Here is a 15,910-nt window from a genome sequence, read left to right as displayed (position 1 = left end):
TTAAATATAGTTTCTGTTCTCAGTGTTTTATTGTTTCTGAACTTTGAATACAGTTTCAAAACCCTTGTGTACAAACAGGACAAAAAGATTTTACAGAATTTACATGTTTTCTTGTAATATGGTTTCATTTTTACATTTAAACCTTTAATTCATTAGAATCTAATCAGATATATATTATAAGATATGGATCTAATTTAATCTTTTTTGACACTTAATTATTGTCAATTTATTTATTAAACTATTTATTAAAATGTTATCTTTGCCCTGTTATTTGAGATGTCCCCTTTACCATATACCAAATTTCCTCTTTTTGCTGCATGAGATTTTTGTTTGTTTTACCTCTGCTCATTGTTGCCTTACTTTTTATGTTTTAGAGAAGTATAATGCCTAGTTAACTTCTTTGAATACTTTATCTTTTTCTTGGCATCAATATTTTAATACTGATGCTTAGTATATATGTGTGTTAGTCACTCAGTCATGTCCAACTCTTTGCAATCCTATGGACTGTAAACCACCAGGCTCCTCTGTCCATGGGATTCTCTAGGCAAGAATACTGGAGTGGGTTGCCATGCCCTCTTCCAGGGGATCTTCCCAACCCAGGTATAGAACCCAGGTCTCTTATACTGCAGGCAGATTCTTTACCTTCTGAACCATCAGGGAAGCCAGTGGATACTTAGTCTTCCTTAATTCTTTCTCCTGCTTATGCCTGAACAAAAGTCTTTATTTTTGTAGATGTGCTCAAGAAATATCCTGTTCTTTGTACTATATTAGTTATACTGTACAGCAACTATATGAGGTTTATACTTTCATTAAAACTTAGTTTACAAATAAAAAAAGAGAAATCAAGTTATAGAAAGTTGAAATAATTGAATTCATATAGCTAGCAATTTGTGCAACATGGCTTTAGACTCAGGTTGTCTGCTTTCAGAGCTTGAACTCAAAACCAATAATCTGTATGTTGCATGGAATGAATGAGCATTTTATTGATTTTGAAAATTCCAAGAAATATAATCCAGTATCCTAAGCTTTAAAATGAGAAGAGTTGCCTAAATTATAGTAGGTAAATGAGCTATCTGATTTTAACTAAAAAGGCAACAGTATGCTATAGTACAAATATAAAATATAATTCAGTAATATAAGGTCTGTCTAATCAAAATTATGATTTTTCCAGTAGTCATGTATGGATGTGAGAGTTGGACTGTAAAGAAAGCTGATCGCCAAAGAATTGATGCTTTTGAACTGTAGTATTAGAGAAGACTCTTGAGAATCCCTTGGACTGCAAGGAGATTCAACCAGTCCACCTACGGAAATCAGTCCTGAATATTCATTAGAAGGACCGATGCTGAAGCTGACACACCAATACTTTCGCCACTTGATGTGAAGAACTGACTCATTGGAAAAGACCCTGATTCTGGGAAGTACTGAGGTCAGGAGGAGTAGGGGGTGACAGAGAATGAGATGGCTGGATAGAATCACCAACTCAATGGACATGAATTTGAGTAAGCTCCAGGAGTTGGTGATGGATGGGGAAGCCTTGCATGCTGCAGTCCATGGGGTTGCAAAGAGTTGGACATGACTGAGTGACTGAACTGAACTGAATATCAGTGGTTTTGAACATTAATTTATGCTTAATGAGATATACCAAAATATTATCCTTCAAGAGGGAGAGGTAATCAATACAGAATTCATTAATAAGAGATTGAAATGATCTATTTTCAAATATACTTAAATCATGTATACATAACTGAGGAATATGTATATATTTTCCAGGACTTGTATGATTCAATAAGAAATGATCAGTAGGAAAGTACACCTGATGAATTTACTTAATGAAAATCATTATACTCAATATGGACCACTGCTAATATGTATTCATAGTCACACCCTTGTACAGACCGTGGACTGCATGAGCACCTGCCCAGGCTGGGGGGCCCTTGCAAAGTCATCTGAGTCAGAAATCAGGCAGAACCTGCAAGATTCAGTTGACAGTGGGCATGATCAATACCCTATTTATTATTATTAGCTAATTGTAATCACAAATATGAACTAAAATTAATTTTATTTTATTTTTTTTAAATTTATTTATTTATTTTTAATTTTTACTTTACAATTCTGTATTGGTTTTGGCATAGATTGACATGAATCCACCACAGGTAAAATGGCTCTATACCATGTAGAGGGCTTCCCTGGTGGCTCAGAGGTTAAAGCATCTGCCTGGAATGCGGGAGACCCGGGTTCAATCCCTGGGTCGGGAAGATCCCCTGGAGAAGGATTCTCCAGTACTCTTGCCTGGAGAATCCCATGGAGGGAGGAGCCTGGTGGGCTGCAGTCCATGGGGTCGCAAAGAGTCAGACATTACTGGGCGATTTCAGTTCACTTCACTATACCATGTAGAAGAGAAAATTATCAAAACTGATTAAAAGATAATCAGAAAATATATTTTCATATCATCAGATTTTATTTTAAGTGTGGTTCATTGAAAGTGAAATTACATTAATCTTCTGTGTGAAAAAGAACTTGAGGTCTGTGGTCTGAGGAAAAAATTTTACGTAATGTTTATCTTCCATCATTGAAGTGTAGCTTTCTGAAGAGTCTGCAGAAAAATCAAGACAATCAGAAAACTGTTTTATCTCTTATTCCTGCTGTTTTCTAATTTTATGAAAGTGACACTCATCATAGGTTAGTTGATAGAAACTGAATAATAAATGACATTCTAAGAGTATCTGCAGAAGCAAAATAATCAGGAGACCTTGAAATAATCCCATTAATTCAATATAGTCAAAACAGAGTAAAGGAGGAAAATCCTTAATCCATATTTACCTATATTGGTTCAACAGTTTCAGTGACATACTTGTAAAAAGTCATTCTTTTCTGTGCTAGAAATTTTCCTCATGTTTCATCAGGAGCAAAATACTTGATTAGAATGTCTAGCATTAAATGTTTTTGTATTTCAAATGAAGTCTACACTTCAGATCACAATAGAATGCCCACAGATTTCATGAGAACTTAAAAATGTGTTGTGGGGATTTCCTTGTAAAGAAATCACCCCCTCCATCTGTCATCTTACTTGGTCATCTTCAAATGCTTGCCAAGTATATGTTCAGAGTTAGTGCTATGGCATAATTATTTTAACTTCCTAAGAGGAAAGTATCTGTTGCTCCATCAATCTGACTCCTTGAGACCCCATGGACTGTAGCCTGCCAAGCTGCTCTGTCCATGGAATTCTCCAGGCAATACTGGAGTGGTTTGCCATTTACTACTCCAAGGGATTGTCCCAACCCTGGGATCTAACCCAGATGTCCTTCATTGCAGGCAGATTCTTTACCGCCTGAGCCACAAGAGAAGTCAATTAAAGTGGAAAAGCACCTGAAAATAAAGTTATTTTGTTAAAAACCTGACTTCAGAAATGCTTTTCTTTTAAGTGTATTATTAATCAGTCTACTGAAATAGGTACAGGCTTCCCAGGTGGTGTGTTTTGGTGAGAACATGCCTGCTGCTGCAGGAGGCACAGAAGACCTGGGCTCGATTGGGTCAGGAATATCCTCCGGAGGAGGGCATGGCAGCCCACTCTGCTATTCTCACCTGCAGAGTCCCATGGATGGAGGGGTCTGGCAGGCTACAGTCCATAGGGTCGCAAAGAGTCAGCCAGGACCAAAGCTACTAGCACAGGTGCTAGTGGATACGGAAATGGATACAGTAACTCTGCATGATCAAAGACTGTACATAATTTAAACAGATAATATTAGTGTATAAAAGTAATGTGTGTGTTTAATCACTAAATTGTGTCTGATTCTCTGCAATCCCATGGACTGTAGCCCTCTGGGAAGAGTTACTGCTGAGCTACCGGGAATAAATGTAATAATATAAGACCATATTGTCCTTCAGGATATCTGTGTCTCATGTACCACCCAGTGTCTTTCTTTGCTGTTTGTTGACTCACTGACTCCCACCAGTTGAGAGGGATATTGGTGGGTGTCAGGGACAGTGTGAATCAGGATGTGGAGATGTAGTCAGTCATTGGCCCCAGGTACCTGCACACCCACTAAAGGATCCAGGAAGCTAGGGCTAACTCCCCTGTGCTTGTTCTCAGCCCAGATCTTTTTACTTAACTCACTAAAATGTAAAATAATTAGACCCACTGAGACCTAAAGTATGAGTCAGTGAGATACAAAAACCATCAAAGCATTCAGTGACTTATATCACCTTGAATGTTGGCAGTATCTTTAATCAAATATGCAAAGTGTAGAAATATATTAGGGCAGCAGACTTAAAATGGACATTTTTACCATGTCACTCTGCTCCCCCTTAATCATGAGGACCCAGCATAAAAAAGTTTAGCTCTCTTTTGTATCATGTATAGTTGTTTGTTGCTTTTCCTGATTTTAGAAGTAGTGTGTTCTCAATCTGGGGAACATAAAAATTAGAGAAGACTTAAAAAGAGGAAATTAAAAACCATTCATACCCAAAAAAGAACCTCCCGAACAGTTTTTCATGTATTTATCGCCAAAATCTTTGTGTGTATCTGCATGTGTGCACATGTGTGTCTGTGTATCTTTTATAGAGAAAAACATGCATTCCCAAAGGAAATATAGAGTAAATCATTTTCACCTTTCTAAGCTAAATTCTTGGGAGAAGGCAATGGCACCCCATTCCAGTACTCTTGCCTGGAAAATCCCGTGGATACAGGAGCCTGGTAGGCTGCAGTCCATGGGGTCGCGAAGAGTCAGACACGACTGAGCGACTTCACTTTCAATTTTCACTTTCCTGCATTGGAGAAGGAAATGGCAACCCACTCCAGTGTTCTTGCCTGGAGAATCCCAGGGACAGGGGAGCCTGGTGGGCTGCCATCTATGGGGTTGCACAGAGTTGGATACAACTGAAGCGACTTAGCAGCAGCAGCAGCAGCAGCAGCAAGCTAAATTGTTAAAGGCCTTTCTTATATTGGAAAATCATATCACCCAATTTAAGTAGAAAGTATTTTACCCAACTATCATCTGAACAAACCAAAGTTGTTTAATTACATTATTACATATTGTATTCTTTAAAAAGCTTAATGTATTTACAGAACAAAACATGTAGCATAACACCTGGGTTGCTATAGAGATGCCTAATTTTATCAAGATTTTAAAAATGTAACAGTAAATCCATTTGCTTTATAAGTATTCTAAAGACTTACCATAAACACTTCTTTCATCAAGTGCATATGACAAATACATGTACAAGATGTTTTATATGCTTTTTACTTAGCTCCATTTTCCACTCTTTTAGTTTTCTGTCTATATTTCCTCACTTTAGAATTATCAGTGAAAAAGTTACATTCTTCAAACTTTTTAAACTTGGCCTGCCAACCTAATAATGTATGTATACATGTATATTAGGGGTTCCTGGTAGTTCAGCTGGTGAAGAATCTGCGTTCAATGCAGAAGACCCTGGTTTGATTCCTGGGTCGGGAAGATCCCCTGGAGAAGGGATAAGCTACCTACTCCAGCATTCTTGGGCTTTTCTGGTGGCTCAGTCAGTAAAGAATCCACCTGCAATGGAGGAAACCTGGGTTCGATCCCTGGCTTGGGAAGAACTCCTGGAGGAGGGCATAGCAATCCACTCCAGTATTCTTGCCTAGAGAATCCCCATGGACAGCATAACCTGGCTGGCTTCAGTCTATGGAGTTGCAAAGAGTTGGAAATGACTGAGCGACTAAGCACACACACACACATGTATATTCTACATATATATACAAATACATATACACATGAGCTGTGCATGTATATGTATTTGTTCATTCATGTTGTTCATTCACTAAGTCACGTCTGATTCTCCCCATGGACTGCAGCATACAAGGCTTCCCTGTCCTTCACTATCTCCCTGAGTTTGCTCAAACTCATGTCCATTGAGTTGGTGATGCCATCCAACCATCTCATTCTCTGTCGCCCCCCCCCTCTTCCTGCTCTCAATCTTTGCCAGCATTGGAGTCTTTCATATCTTTTTTTTTCTTTATGTATGTGTGATATAACACTAGCATGAAGATTCTAAAATTGTTCATGGGACAGAATCAAGGTCATCTGATTACAGAAGTCATTATTTAGATTCATTTTTTAATTGCATGAGAGTTTGAAGAGAATGTTTCTTGGGACCTAAAATGTTAATATTGCAGTTGTTGATTTAACAGAATCTTTAGAAATCATTCAGTTATAATAATACTGTTACTACAGATGGAATTCTATTATTATAGAATTCTGTTATTACAGATACAATTTCTTCTTCACTACTTTTCTAAAAACGGCATCGTGAAATAGTCATTATTTATCCAAGTCAGTTACTTCCTGGAAGGCCCAAAGTTACCCCACATCTTTTCAAAGACAGTTCAAAGACAGAATAATAAGCTTTGGTCTTCACAGAGAAGATATATTGATTATGGCATAAGATGTATCTAAATGCTTCATTAAGTCATGAAAAAAGGTTGTCATTATCCTTTGGAGGTACAGCAGAATTCATTAGCCAGATTCCTAGGAAAGCAGAAATTTCAGAATGCTGAAATAAAATTCAAGATAGAGAGTGAGAGAACCTATTAGTAGCAAGTGGGAACTAGACCAGTGGTCAATGTGATGGAATCATATCAATGAACAGAGCAATGAAGTGAAGAGGTATAAATACTTACTGCTGAAGTGCTAGCCATGCTTGGCATACAGCCTGTATGAAACCCCAGGTGTCTGGAGATTTTTGAGCTTCTGGATTTCCAGTGTGATTCCCATTTTCTTATATCTTTGTGCATACATTGTAAGAGCTCCTCCCTTTACTTGAGTTAGACTCAGTCTCTACACCTTGGCCCATTGAAGCTTAATGAAAACTATGTCCTTCTTAACACAATTCATGCTAGGCATTGTATTTTCTTTAGCTATTGTAAGCTAATTCAGTCACCAGCGAAGTCATCTACATAATCTAAGAACCTCATAATCATACTTCACTTTCCTCTCCATCTTAACAACTCCTCTATTCCCCCATCTTCACTCTATCCCCTCTACTGCCACTTAGTTCTCAGGATTAATTAATCCTTTTCCTCCTTAATACTACTCTCTCACCAGGGTAATGTCTCTAATGAACTATTCTGAGAGCATGGAACTATTTCCCTCCCCTCAGTTTTGTTTCCTTATCATCCTCTACATTTTATTTGCTGTGCTGTGCTTAGTCGCTCAGTCAGCTCTGACTCTTTGCGACCCCATGGACTGAGCCTGCCAGGCTCCTCTGTCCATCTTACCTGGATTCTCCAGGTAAGAATACTGGAGTGGGCTGCCATGCCCTCTTCCAGGTGATCTTTCCAACCCAGGAATTGAACCCAACTCTCCCACATTGCAGGCAGACTCTTTACTAGCTGAGTTACAAGGGGTAGGATAATCCATATGTGATATGATTAAAGCCTTAGCACAGGCTTCTTGCCTTCCTGTATGGAGTTTTCTGTGACTTGGTTCTCTCTACCTCACTAGACTGTAACTCCTCCAACACCTCCTGCCCTATTGTCTCCGACTCAAATGCCTGCCCCATCTCTATTTGCTTGGTATCTCCACTTGCTTTTCAACACCTAACTGAACTATCATTGTCTCCCAGAAAATTTCTAACACACTTAGTGGTTAGACCCTCCTCTGAGCTTCCATAACTGTTCTACCTGTATGTAGCATTGTCTACTGAGTGAACAACTTAATTGTCTGTTTTTTCACAAAGCTATAAGCTTATTGATGCTGAGGACAACTGTTATTACACCTAAATCTAAAACAGCACCTGAAATATGCCAGTGACCAATACAATTTTTCTCAATGTACTTTCCCTGGACCTTGCAATCTCTTGGCTTTAAATGACCTCCTGGATCCTCCTGCCCATATTAGCCATCTTCTCCATAGAAGGACTGACAGCGGCAGCTTGTTTACCTGCTGTGCCAAACCCAGTTTGTGGCCAGTGCTGGGCCTCAGAGGAGCTTAGAAGGAAGCTCCTATAAATAGTTAGAATTCCTTAATGGTTTCCCTGGGAGCTGATTTTCTTAAAATCATCTTCCTATGCTCAGTTTTATCAACTTTACCTTGATTAATCATGCATCTAGAAGAAATCTTCAGTTTCTACTTTTTATCTTTATCCTGTGTTAAAAAAAATTGCTCTTTTAGAAAGATGTGTTTTGATACTAACAGAAGGGGCTGTACAGCCAGGGTAGAGGGTAATGAAACAACAGGCCCATCAGGGATCAGACTATATACTTGGACTTTGGGGTAAACATAAATAATAATAATAAAACCTTGCTCTTGCTTCATTATATTTAGTTTTGATTTTTTTTGAATGAAATCTATCTTGAAGCATCATCATAAGGAAATGAGAGTTTGGCACTGTTTTAGAACTTCAACTTGAAAAGGATTTCAAGTGTGCAGATTCTGAGTCCTCTGGAGACATTTCATAGGCACCATCATTAGTGATAAGTGGAACATCCCTGTGGGCTCTTTTTCATTTATAACCCTTGTTCCTGAAGGATGAAAAGTAGTTTTTCCTTGTACATACAGCAGCTCAAAGCTCACCACTTCCTAAGAAAGTGCCAGCTCTGTGGCTGAATTCAATTTGTGTTCAAAATTGCCTAAAGCAGAATTTCAGAGTGTAGCAGCAAGACAGGATCATATCCTTATAATTACCCATGGTTAATGATTGTGATGGGCAGAATAATGGTCCCCCAAAATGTCCACATCCTTATCCCTGGGATTTGTAGATACATTGAATTATAAGGCAAAGGGAATTAAGGCTGGAAATCACTAAATCTTAAAATAGTAAGATTATACTGGATTATCCTGGTGAATCTAGTATAATCATATAAGTCCTTGAAAGCGGAAGAAGAAGGAAGAAAAGTCACCCCAAAGCCACAAAGATGGAGGGAGGGCATGAGCCAGAGAATGCAAGAACCCTGGGAGCCACTAGAAGCTGCTAAATACCCTCCACTGACAGCCAGCAACAGGGACCATACCTCTATAGCTGCAAAGAGCTCAATTCTGCCAACAATGTGAATAAGCAAGGAAATGGGTTCTTTCCTGGAGCATCCAGAAAGCCTCCCTTCTCACACTTTGATTCAATTCTAATGAAACATTTGTCAGACATTTGACCTACCAAACTGTAAGATAATAAATTTGTGTTGTTTTAAGCCCCTATGTTTGTGACAATGTAGTATAACAACATAGAAAACTAATACAGTGATCTATTAAACACTTATCCATGGCAGGGACAAAATGCCTTTGAGAAGATTGCAGTTTAATTGTCAGGAAAGATATAAATACATGGGAATTTCCACAGTGATGAAAAAACAAGGCAATATTTGAGACAGTAATTGTTTTAGTGGCATAAAACAGTGCTTGATAAATTGCCAAATGAATTCTGCTAAGTTTCAAGCAGAGTTTTAATGAAGAGGTCAAAAGAAATGAGGTTCAGGTTCATGGTCTCAAGTATGTTCCAAGAGGCTAAGCACAGCTTTGATAAATAACCTCACAAACACTGGTTTATTTAATGTGAACTGGCATTATATCATTAAGTGGAACATTTTATGGCACTGAATGTAGGAATTCACAGTATTCAGTTGAAACTTTCAGGAAAATACTGAAAGGAGACTGAATAAGAACCAAACATGAATGTCTAAGTAGGATTCATTTAGAAAAGGAGAGGAGAGAGAGGCTTTCTAGAAGACAACAAACTGATCAATATTTCAAAGTGGACAATGTCTGCTTACCTTATGGGACAATTAAGAATAATGCACATTTGCTGAAAAACACCCACAAAATCTGAGGGGTAACCCCAGTCCAGGTACACACACAACCACAAACACATGCCTCCCTCTCCTGAGCAGTTGGCAATACACAGTTTCTGAAAATGAGACAGAATAAAGAGTAATCTCTCATGTGTTATCCACTAACCCAACTGAGATAGAGCATAAGTTGTAAGAAATTTAAGAAAAGAAGCCCCCAACATTTTGGTTTCTAATTCCTTTCAAGTTGGGACTCAAAAGGTCACTGAAGGTCAGGAGAAATCCTCAAAATAATACCACCCTTCCAGCCAAAGTTGAGACTACTGAAGAACAGGAGATTTTTTTTTTTTTTTTTTTTGGTGGGGTTGGGGGATGGGGTGGATCAACAAAGCTCTTGGATAAGCCCCGATGTTCCCTCTGTCCCAACAAGGATGATAGCCTAGGCAGTGAGGGCCCCCAACCGTCAGAAACTGTCCTAGCTGCTCACTGATTTCCAGGCCCAAAGAGGTCAGTCATGAGGCAGATACCGCATCTTCTGTCTCCTTGTACCTGGAGACCCATAGAGCCAAATCTTTCTGAAGCAGGAGGCCCAGGAAAGCCATGTAGAGAGAAGACGTGGGTGTAATTTGTGTCTTGATTACTGATTAATAATGGAACTTCAAGCCAATCAGCAAACTTCTCTAGGCTTTAGTTTCTTCATTGGTAAAATTGCACTGATGACATTAAAGTGCCCGTCTCAGAGTAGGCTTTTATGTCCTTTAGTATGTGTGTGAATTTTAATGAGATCATACAAATCTTTAAAAGTGCTATAAAATGTTAGTACTGTTGTAGTTATTATTGAATTAGTTCTCTAGGTCTGCCATGACCAAGTACTACAGACTGGGGACTTAAACAATAGGTATTTATTTTCACACAGTTCTGAAGGCTAGATGTCTACGATCACAGTGTTGGTGGGGTTGGTATCTTCTCAGGCCTCTCTCCTTGGCTTGTGGATGGTCACATTCTCCCTGCGTCTTCACATGTTCTGCCCTCTGTGCCTATACGTATACAAATGTCCGCTCTATTATAAGGACACACAGTCATACTGGCTTGGGATCTACTCTAATGACTTCATTTACTTCGTTAAAGATTCTGTTACCAAATACAGTCTTATTCTGAGGTACTGGGGGCTAGAGCTTCAACATAAGGGGACAGGAGGTAAAACAGTTCAGGTGATAATAATTATTTTTTAATGATTATGATTAAGGCCAGTTTAGTGGTTAAAATATTTTTTTTTATTTTTTGTCAGTTTTTTTGGTCAATTTTTGTCAGTTTTTGTCAATTTTTGTCAGTTATGAACTTCATCTGTAAAAATAGTGAACACCTCTGTTGGGTCCCTTTGAGGCCTTAAAGTCACAAAGTCACTGCTTCTTAGGGGCAGCACAAACTGGCGGCATGGCTCTGTACCTCCTCTTTGCTCAAATATTCATGCTCTGAATCCAGTGTCTAGGTCTCTGTGGGTTTTGTTACTTTCAACAGGAAGTGAAAGTGTTAGTCACTCAGTCCTGTACAACTTTTTTGTGATCCCATGGAGGATTCCTCTGTCAATGGAATTCTTCAGGCAAAAATACTGAAGTGGATAACTACTCCCTTCTCCATGGGACCTTCCTAACCCAGGGATCAAACCCGGGTCCCCTTCAGTGCAGACGGATTCTTTACTGTCTGAGCCACCAGGGAAGCCCCCTTAACAGGAAAAACTCTCCTCACATTATGTGACCACGAATATGACTTTCATGCATCATGAAGGTATTCAGTCTAACAGTAGAAATTTACTCCAATGAAAAAATTAATGTGGAAACTAACAACTTTTCTTCAATAACTCTAAATTCCCTTCTGGAAAAAAAAAATGTTGCTAAAATCATCATGCTTAATTGGCATTTCCTATTGGAGCTTTTCTCCACTAGGCGTAGAGACTGGACTGACTAATTCAGGGTAAAAAGCTATATTCCAGTGTATCCCAAACTCCCAGGGGCCTCATTTATATCCATACCTCAGGCAAGCAGAGATATGGGCAGTAGGCAACATTTATCCTGGGGGAAACTGATCAAGGAAGAGAAGGCACCTAGAAAAAACAAACCAAGGAAACCCACCAACTCAACTATAATTTGAGATGCTAATCATTCCAGAAGCATATCTTATTGGTTCATTTAATTTGATTTGGGGAGAAATCTTCCACAAGGATTTGGGGATTTTTCAGACCTAAGATACTGACAGAAAAAGCAAAGTTTAATTTACTTTATTAGTTGCCTCTGTGGAATCACTTTATCAAAGCTCCTAATAACCAAAGCCCTGGCTTTCAAACTTTAATGTCACTAAGAATTATCTAGAGCACTTGTTAAAATGCTGCTGGATCAAAAGATTCTGATTCATCCAGTCATACAGGGGGCCCAGAAATCTCTATTGTCTCAAGCCTTCCTTCTCAGAGGCAATTTTTATTCCTCTAACAAATACTTACATAGTGTTTATTACATACCACATACTATTATAAACATTTTATAAATGTTAGTTTCTGATAAACAAGGCAGAGCACCAAAGAATTGATGCCATCAAACTGTGATGCTGGAGAAAACTCTTGAGAGTCCCTTGGACAGCAAGGAGATCAAACCAGTTGATCCTATAGGAAATCAAGCCTGTATATTCATTGGAAGGACCGATGCCAAAGCTGAAGCTCCAGTACTTTGACCATCTGATATGAAGTACCAACTCATTGGAAAAGACCCTGATACTGGGAAAGACTGAGTGCAGGAGTAGAAGAGGGCAACAGAGGATGAGATGGTTGGATGGCATCACTGGCTCAATGGACCTGAGTCTGAGCAAACTGTAAGAGATAATGAAGAACAGAGAAGACTGGTGTGCTGCAGTCCATGGGAAATAGTCAGACAAGACTTAGCAACTGAACAACAAAGCTTCTGATAAGTCACAAAACACTGTAATTTTTTTGTCTGCATTTTATAAGAGAGGAATGAAGGCAAGTTGTTTACCCAAGGACATAGTGCTAATAAGTGGAAGGGCTGGGATTTGAACCCAGGCAGTTTTGTTCAATAGTCTCTGCTCTTGGCTACTATGCTATGCTGCCACTTCATCTTGATGCATATTTTCCAGCAGTCAGGTTATGAGGAACGCCACAGTAAAGACTATTCACGCAGATATAACAGCTGATCCCATTAAGCAAATGATGTCTGTCAATCATGTATACCTGTTTGGGGAAAAGCAAAACACAAGCATTTGTGGAGTGCCTACTCTGTCAGAAGCTCTGATAGCCACACAAACTTTATAAAAGAAATGATTTAAAACATTTTAAATGAAAAAATTTTCAAGCCCACTGTGTTTCTCTGAGTCCTAATGGATGATCAGGAAGCAACATAGAGGTTGTTTCCAGATGCCTAAACTGCTGCTGGATGCAATCTCAAGCTCTTCCAACATATAACTTAGGAATTTGCTGGTATTATTTCTTTTTTCTTTTAAAAACAATTATTTGGAAGCAATCTCAATATGACAGAGATATTACAAGAATAAGCATTCTGCGGATTATCCCTCATATATTCTTTACCCTGGATCTTTTATTATTAAAAATTTACATCATTAATTCCTTCATGTGTTCAGCTATTCTCTCCCTTTCCTCTCTCCTTGCCTTGATGCCCTCCCATCTTCCAGCTCTGGAAGATGCACCTGAATGTGGAAGTCTTCAAGAAATAGTTTTTGGGGGCAAATATCCATTGGCCAGATAAGGAAAAGGAGGCCCAAAGCAGTTAAATCACTTCACCAAGGTCAAATTTCTGGGAAGTGACAAAGCAAAGATGTATTGTAGATTCCACATTCTTATATACTGTACATTTAATCATCTGAGAGAAATAAAAGGAGCATGACTGAGGCTCATATTTTGGAGTTTTCACTGATGGAGCTTCTGTGTTCTTAGTGGAAAGTTCTTTGATACTAGTCTTAGGAAAAAGTTTTTGGATATATCTCCTCAAGCAAGGGAAACAACAGCAAAAATAATTAAATGGGATGACATCAATCTAAAAAGGTTCACATATAAATGTCTCTGTCTTTCTGTGATCCCTGGGCTCAGCTCAATTGCAATTAATTTGACTCAGAAATAGTAAGTACTCAGTAGTAGTGTGAATAAAGTGCTTTTTTTTTTGCAGACCCCTATATAATTGTCCTAGTATTGTCACCTGCCTTATGTCATTTTACTTTATAATAGGTCAGTGAATCAGGGCTTATTACCCCCTTACTATGAATGAGGAAGTTGAAGCTCAAGGAGTTAGTGATTTCCTCAAGGTCATATAGCAAAAATGTGATTGAGAACTGGAGCCCAGGTTCCCAGTTTCAGACCTGATCTTTGTACTACCAAGCTTCTTACTCAGCCACACACATTACTAAACTCTGTTATACAAAATAACCCTGCTAAGTCACCCCACTCCAGTACTCTTGCCTGGAAAATCCCATGGACGAAGGAGCCTGGTAGGCTGCAGTCCATGGGGTCGCCAAGAGTCGGACACGACTGAGCAACTTCACTTTCACTTTTCACTTTCATGCATTGGAGAGGAAATGGCAACCCACTCCAGTGTTCTTGCCTGGAGAATCCCAGGAACGGTGGAGCCTAATGGGCTGCCATCTATGGGGTCGCACAGAGTCGGACACGACTGAAGCGACTTAGCAGCAGCAGCAGCAGCAGCAGCAAGCAGAATTAACAAGCCACTGACCCATACAAAGTTGTAGGTATGAAAACAAGATTCTCAGTGGTACCTACAAATGATCATAATCCATGGAGTAAATGCCACTCAGAAGTGCTAAAAGACTCTAGGAAGTTGTGCAACTCCATCTTGTCCTTTGAGGATAGGCATTTAGTGGACCTGAATCTTATTGTGACCCCAGAAACTGGTTTCCTAAGTGATTAAGGGAAATGGAATTCAAAGCATCTTTTCTGTAGATATCTCCATTGTGCTCACCACCTAGTACAAGGACTTGAGACAAGACGTGGATCTAGAGATTTTCAGTCCAAGGAAACAGTAGACTGTCATCATCAGGACTTCCCAGATGGCACAAGTGGTAAAGAACCCACTTGCCAGTGCCGGAGACACAAGAGACGTGGGTTTGATCCCTGGGTCAGGAAGATCCCCTGGAGAAGGAAGTGGCAACCTGCTCCAGTATTCTTGCCTCGAAAACTCCATGGACAGGGGAGCCCTGCAAGCTATAGTCTGTTGAGTCACAAAGAATCAGACATGACTGAATGACTGAGCACACACACACACACACACACTGACAAACATCATCATCATCACCATTAGTGACCAACACGAGTATTTCATATTTCCTAGCAGTTTTAACTTCATAAACTTTGTTATTAACAACTGACATATTTGAATCTCAATATAAATAACACAGATCAGTAGATATGTAACAATTGTCAAATTTCAGTGGAATTCTCAGCAATGTTAGTGATTCAACTAATATCTTGCAGTTAATTTTACTCACTCTCCTGATGCTGAGTCTTTCCTCTTGTCACCAATCAGCAAAGGGGAAGAAGAAAAAATTGGTACATGCTTGCTATGCACTATGCACTCAGTTAAAATTCATATTCTCATTCTGCTTGCTTTGTAATTATTTTATCATCTTGCATCTCTGTGAGATGATCAGATATTATAATCTCCATTTTTTAAATTTAAATTTATTTATTTTAATTGGAGGCTAATCTCCATTTTTATGAATGGGAAACTGAGGCTCAGAACACTTTTCAAATTATTTCTAAATAGAAGAGAAATTTAAGTTCAAAAAGCAAGAATGGGGAAAAAGTACAGTGAATATTTTCTTTAGGTTTTACATATGTTCCAGGTCACATTCTAAACAAAGTGCTCCCTCTTAAATTTCTCTGTTGTCAGGACTACTAGGAAAACAGTTCCTTTCTTGCCTCTTTAGTTTGGAGAAAGCAGTGGCACCCTACTCCAGTACTCTTACCTGGAATATCCCCCAGTCCATGGGGTCTCTAAGAGTCAGACACGACTGAGCGACTTCACTTTCACTTTTCACTTTCATGCATTGGAGAAGGAAATGGCAACCCACTCCAGTGTTCTTGCCTGAAGAATCCCAGGGATGGAGGAGCCTGGTGGGCTGCCG

General features: G+C 39.1%; 1 pseudogene; it reads right to left on the bottom strand.

Annotated features, from left to right (window-relative positions):
• LOC120854128 overlaps positions 1 to 10,356 on the bottom strand; it is a 133,769-nt pseudogene extending 123,413 nt beyond the window's left edge.
• Between the last annotated feature and the right edge of the window lie 5,554 nt (positions 10,357 to 15,910).

This window comes from Oryx dammah, unplaced genomic scaffold (assembly GCF_014754425.2).
Source record: "Oryx dammah isolate SB20612 unplaced genomic scaffold, SCBI_Odam_1.1 HiC_scaffold_27, whole genome shotgun sequence".
Taxonomy (NCBI): Eukaryota; Metazoa; Chordata; class Mammalia; order Artiodactyla; family Bovidae; genus Oryx; species Oryx dammah.
Note: the sequence above shows the minus strand (reverse complement) of the source record. Positions and strands in the feature narration are given on the sequence as shown.